Source organism: Alligator sinensis, unplaced genomic scaffold (assembly GCF_000455745.1).
Source record: "Alligator sinensis unplaced genomic scaffold, ASM45574v1 scaffold1291_1, whole genome shotgun sequence".
Classification (NCBI taxonomy): Eukaryota; Metazoa; Chordata; order Crocodylia; family Alligatoridae; genus Alligator; species Alligator sinensis.
The window spans coordinates 651,983-657,947 of record NW_005842219.1 but is presented as its reverse complement, the minus strand read 5'-3'; the positions used below and the strand labels follow the sequence as shown (position 1 = coordinate 657,947).

The 5,965-nt window shown below is 40.5% G+C and overlaps 1 long non-coding RNA gene across 1 annotated transcript in view; it reads left to right on the top strand.

The window, feature by feature from the left end:
- The window catches only part of LOC102379846, a 14,519-nt gene extending 8,554 nt beyond the window's left edge, over positions 1-5,965 (top strand). Inside the window, exon 3 of the long non-coding RNA XR_324249.1 lies at positions 5,912-5,965. This is a non-coding gene — a long non-coding RNA (uncharacterized LOC102379846). The remainder of the gene's footprint in view (positions 1-5,911) is intronic.

Genomic DNA, 5,965 nt, shown 5'->3' with positions numbered 1-5,965 from the left:
TGCTGTTTATTAGTTTGCAAAGGCAAGTAATTGAATCCCAACATACCTTTCTGCACTGAAGCCATCTTCATCTTTCATCTTTCTCAGGGCATTCTTTCACCAAGTATACAAATATCTGCATTTTAGTCAATAAAATGCAGGCAGTAAAGTCATTTCCAGAGAGAGATTATTCTGCTTTTCCCTTCAGTAAAGTTGAAAAAGGTAAAAATTATCATATTATGGGCACTATGGTCACGAAGAGAAAATGATGCCAGATGTGAACAGGGGAAATTCCTCTTGTCCATGGGGAATTTTTTAGCATTAAATTAATTCTCCTATCTCTTGCCTTGTAAATGGGAAAGCTTTCAGCTCTCTGTTAGGCAGAAGGTCCACATTTGCATTTAGATGGAGCTATTCCAAAGATTGCAGTGTATATAGGGGCCTAGATCTCTTCTTACAATAGCTGTCGTAAGATAAAATTAATATCTAATAAGCAGTTGTTTCTTCCAGTTGTGTTAAAATGGGAGCCAGTAACTTAAGGGATGTAATCTGACATAATAAATATGAGAGTCCTTTACATAAGAGATACCTTTATCCACTTCTTAACCAGTGGGTTATATTTTTTTCCCTCTCACACGATAGTCATGCAGTACTGCTTGCTAAGTGACTCCAGCCAACCGCACCTGGAAGTTCTCTATCTATTTATCCCTGTCCTGCAAAAGGAGTCTTATGAGTAAACCTTTAGATGCTACTATAATACAAAGCAATAAAGCCTTCAGTGGGTCTCCCCATAGCTATAAAGGTTCCAGCAGAAAGAGGGGTTGTTTTAGACTACAAGCACAGAGGAGGAGAGAGTTTATAAACTAAAAACAAAAGGGGAAGTATTAGCCCCATTTTACAAATGGAGAACTGAGAAGTAGTGAAATTCATAAACATGGGTTGGAGTCCATCACTGTTTAGGAACATACTTAAAGCCCTACTGGATTTACTGCTTAGCTCATGCCCAAGTGCTTTTCCAAGTTGACATCCAAGAGATTTACCTGCATTGCACTAGAAGTCTCTGGGAAGAGGAGGTAGGAAAGCAATGGGGTCAGGGTACTTGTCTAGTCCCTGGCCAGGAGGACCACCCTGTCTTGAAGGGTTTTTTATGTTGATGATTGGCTTAGTACATAAGTAAAAGGGAATCAAAGGCTTTCTTGTCTTGTTCCCATGCCAAAGGAGGATTGAGGTGATACAGTTTCATTTATTGTGCATTAATTCTACTGACAGAGATAGGATAAAGTAATGATGTAAAATCAATGGGTTTTGGTTCAAATCCAATCCACTCTCCCTGACACAAATTAGTCATCAGTGTAAAACTTGTTCCAAAGCCCATACATCCAGTGACACAGGATAGCCCTGAAATAATTAACTGAAGTAGCCAATGCCACACAAAGCCCACAGGCCATGTATTAAAGAAAACACATACAGATGGATTAATCTATTCATGATATGCCTGAAGGGAATTTCCACGTGTACTTCTGGGATACCCTTGCTTATATTTGCTACATAGTTAATGGAAAGCTGTGACTGATGTTACTGATTCAGAGAGATTTTCCCTCCTCTTTAGATGGTTTTAAATCTCCCTTTCATGTGGTGGGTTATCCTTTGGATGAATGAAAATAATTCTGAAGAACAAAAATGAAATCCTTTGAAGCCATTGCTCCAAGACTAGAGATTAGAATTTCACTCCAAATGTTTTAACTTTGACGTGAGTTGGACTGCTACAAAGGCAAATACTTTCCAATTTCAACCTGTGGGCTATGGACAGACATTCAAAAAGTCTGAACCTGAATTGATTCAATCTTTGCAGGTTAGTTTAACCTGGCTAGGCTGAACCTGTTTGTATTTGTACAGACATTTCCTCTGGACTGAAGAAATGCAGGCACATGCCTGCAGTGGCTCAGGCTAATAGCTGGGGAGCACTAGAGCAGCCCTCCCTTCCTTTCTACAGTGCTTAGAGGGCAGCGGGGCATGGCCAGGCACCAGCAAGATTCTCTGATTAGGGAGGGATTCACCCCCTCCCTCCCCACGCTGTTCCTCTGAGCCAGCAGGGAGTTGCACAGGATTTACTTGCACAGCAGGGAGTTACACAGCATTTATCAGTCTATCAACAAAACAAAAGCTTCTCTCATTAGTTCAAGCTCTTCTTAAACAATCTTTTCCAAGGAAGGAATGGAGGGACATTATCAGCTACCTGTTGATTAGCTCTCAAAAGCCCTAAGCCTACTGTCTGCTTTTGTCCTGTCTCCCACAGCACGAACCGTAGCCAGCATGTTGTCTGCTAGCTAATGCTGAGAGGTGTCTGTGTAAAGCAGAGGGGAGGGGGGAATCACTGCTTGAGCAGGGAGTGGGAAGTGGGAGAACAGGAGGAAGCCAAGCAGACCCAGCTGTACCTGCAGTCTCTGCCAGAGCTGCAGCCAGGGAGCAGAGGAGAGAGGCCAGCCCTGCTGGGCTGGATTAGAGAGCAAAGCCCCACCCAGAGTTGCAAGCATCTGGGATGCTGGAGCACTCTGATTTAACTTAAACCAGGAAGGGTTCTGGGACAGACATTGCATTAACCAGTTTGACCCAAATCTGTTAAGTCTGATACTACACTCAACAAGGTTTATCATAAACCAGTTCCAGCCATTTTCGAACTGGTTTATGTGCACTGAACGTCTGTTCTGTTACAGGTTTAAACTAGTTTCTGATCGCTTAAACCGGTTTTATGTGTAATGTCAGTCTCTAGCCACAGTGTGTATTCCCATGCTCCTACCAAGATCATCTTTAGAGCCAAGTATTAGCCTTGCCTCTAATGGTATTAGCCTTGCCATAGCATATTCTATGAGTTGATTTTTTTTTTCAATTACAAAATAAAATGAAAACAAAATATTTAAACTGTCCTGCAAAATGAAATTAATACAATTGTTTGGATAAAGTAAAAAAAAAAAAATATTGAATTGGCATTTTAATATTTGTTTTATTAAAATCTGAAATTTGAAAAGTCACTTCTATATAGAAAATCAAAATGCTTCAACCTTATTGAATTTTTTTCACATTTCTTTAAAACTGTACTTTAGTAAAAATCATCATGATTCTACAGGATGTTTTACTATCAGCGAATTGGCATTTTTCAATGGACAAACATTTAGTCGGAAATCTCCTGGCCAGTTCTAGTCGGTCTCACTCCATCTCAACTGAAATTATCCAGCTCTATGGTTTCCCGAGACAATGTTAATGCACGACATGCACTTGAGTTTGTTTGTCTAATAGTGTTGCTACTTCTCTTACACGAGAGAAGCAATGTTTCATTGTAAAAACTATAGGATCCCCAGCCTTTTGTAGTTTTTCACTGGGTACAGTATGGTACATGTAAATGTACCAGGCAAACAGTGAGGCTGGTCATGGAAAAGTCTATGTAATGAATTGGCATCTTGTATGAAAAATCAGGTCCATATTTTACCTGCTTTATTACAAAGGGAAAATTTGTTTTGATCTAGGCACCCAGACAAGAATGATAGGAGCGTTAAAAGACAGTGAACTGACTTGGGTTGCTAAGTTTAATGCCAAATACTTCCTTATCTTTGGGGATTTCTCAAGATCTCCAGGTTTCATCAATGCCTAATGAAGGCTAAGGCAAAAGGGGGAGCTGGAGCATAAATAGTTCAAAGGAGGGGGAAATGCAGATTACAATAAATGAAAAGACTCTCTCCTTCATCTTTCAAGTGCCAAATTATGCTTGACATTTCAATTTCCCCAAGGCATGCTTCCGTAAAATCGTCTTGAACTCTCCTCAAAGCACTAGGGCTTCCATGGGCTCTTCTACTGGAATCGAGTAGGTTTGATTCTTTTTAATCTCATGTGAAATGTAATCATTATTACAACCTTGTGCAAATGGAATTTAGGAGAGGGACCAAATGTCTTTTAATATTTTTCATGGATGAGGTTGACCACTAGTGTTGCTTTAAGGCAGGGTAGAAAGGCCTTTCAAAATACGTAGCTGTCATTCTGATCAGAGACGAGTCACGTTTGGGTTGGGTTTTTTTAATTGGGCATCTTTAGTCATTAAAGTTCTGAGAACACATGAGTATTTATCCATTGTAATAATATCACACGTCTCATTTTATCAGAGGATCTCAAAGCTCTCTTTTAGTACTCTCTATTGATGGAGCCACTCAGAGATTTTCAGCAGTCCATTATTACAGCTGATCTAAGGAAAAAAAAAAAAAAAAAGATGTTGCAAAACAAAAAACCATTTTTTTCCTCAAAAACTTGAGCATCTTTTGAAATCTGAAACCCTGAAGCATTTTGACCCACTATCATTGAAACTCAGGGAGAGAAATCCACCCCTTGCCCCAAAAAGAAAAGTTGTCAAGGGAGGATTTTTGCCAATATTTTTTTTAAATCCCAAATTTATTTTTTATTTTATTTTATTTTTTTTTAATTCTGAATATCAGCATTTTTTAAAAGCTGATCTTCTCTGGTTGATGCAGGTAGGTTCAGCACCCATAATTGGTACAGGTGAATGCCCATTTATGCATTCGTGTGGGTGGCCTAGTTTATCAAACAGCTTAGCGCGTTGGCTGCTGAATTATTTTGAAAATCTGCTCCTGGCCAGTGAGGATCGAAGCTTTGGAAATCACTAGGGACAAGCTGTAAGGTTCTAAGTAGAGGGAAGAACAGGCAGCTAAGAGGGATTCACTTCTTTATTTCAATAAAATGAAGTGTATTGCCATTTGTTCCCCCTGTCCACCTAATCCCTATTACTGATCTGTCAGTATCAATACCCGTTTTTATTCCAGCCAACTCCACTGTAGCCAAAGGTTATTCTAGGCAGGTTGTCTTGGCATGGGGCAGTCTGCTTTTGGCACAGCAAATCCTTAAAATAAAATGATAAATTATGCTTTGTTGCCCAGTGTTTCAGGAAAGAGGCTTTAATGTGGATTCAAATACAAGAGGGTTGATAGATGCTGGAAATGTTTCCCTTTGGCTGTTAAAAAAAAAAAAAAAATCTGAATGCTTGTAATATTTCTGCAGAGAATTACAATAATTGATATTTAAATAGCATTCTGAGCAAAGCTGCAGGAGCCTGGGAAAGCCAACCCCGGGAGCAAGATCTCCTCTGTTTCTGAGCACTCTGCCAGGCTCAGAAGCTTAAACAGAAACTTGAATTATTGGAAATTGAAATCATGCCCTTACTCTGGCTTCAGTGCATCATCAAAGCAGGGGCAGGCATCTACCCGAGATTACAAATGCTTCTCTTCCCTTCCCAGTGACAACTGCCACTGACTCCATTGTGCTTTCCTCAGCACCCCTAGTCCATCCCTGTCTCCAAATGTGTTTCCATTGTGTTTTAGCACAAAGAGTGATTTGCCTGTCGTCTACAGAATTCCCCTTGAACTTACCCCATTAATGATGGGAATTGGCTGAGGTTAGTGATGCAGTAGGGTGTACCCTTGAGCAACTAGACTAGCTTGGTGGTATAATGCTCTGTGCTGGAACAGGATGCCTTAAAACCATGGTCCTGAACTGTGACCATAGGTTGGCCAAATTCCCAATCTCCTTCACTACCCCAAGCAGTGCCAGATGGATCCAGTAGTCTTCCTTCCTGTCCTAACCTGGTTTGCACAGAGATGAGCTCTTCAGCAGCTGCTGCACTCTCCCCATAGAAATGGCAGGATTTCAACGTGTCCTAGGACTGTTTTGCATCAAGCCTGTATTATAGGGAGAGGGAAGTGAATGATTGATTTTAATTCCTTGATATAAAAATCCCTAGTTCCTGTAAGCAAGACACTTCTTTAACACTCTAGCTGCCCCCTTTTTTTGCCTTTCACAATCCCATCCCCTCCTCCTCATCCCAACCTGCTTCTCTTCTCTCCCACTTCACACACACTTTTTTTTTTCCCCATAGGTGTTCACAAAACAAACCTTGTCACACTCATTCCCACACCATGCCCTTTCCCTA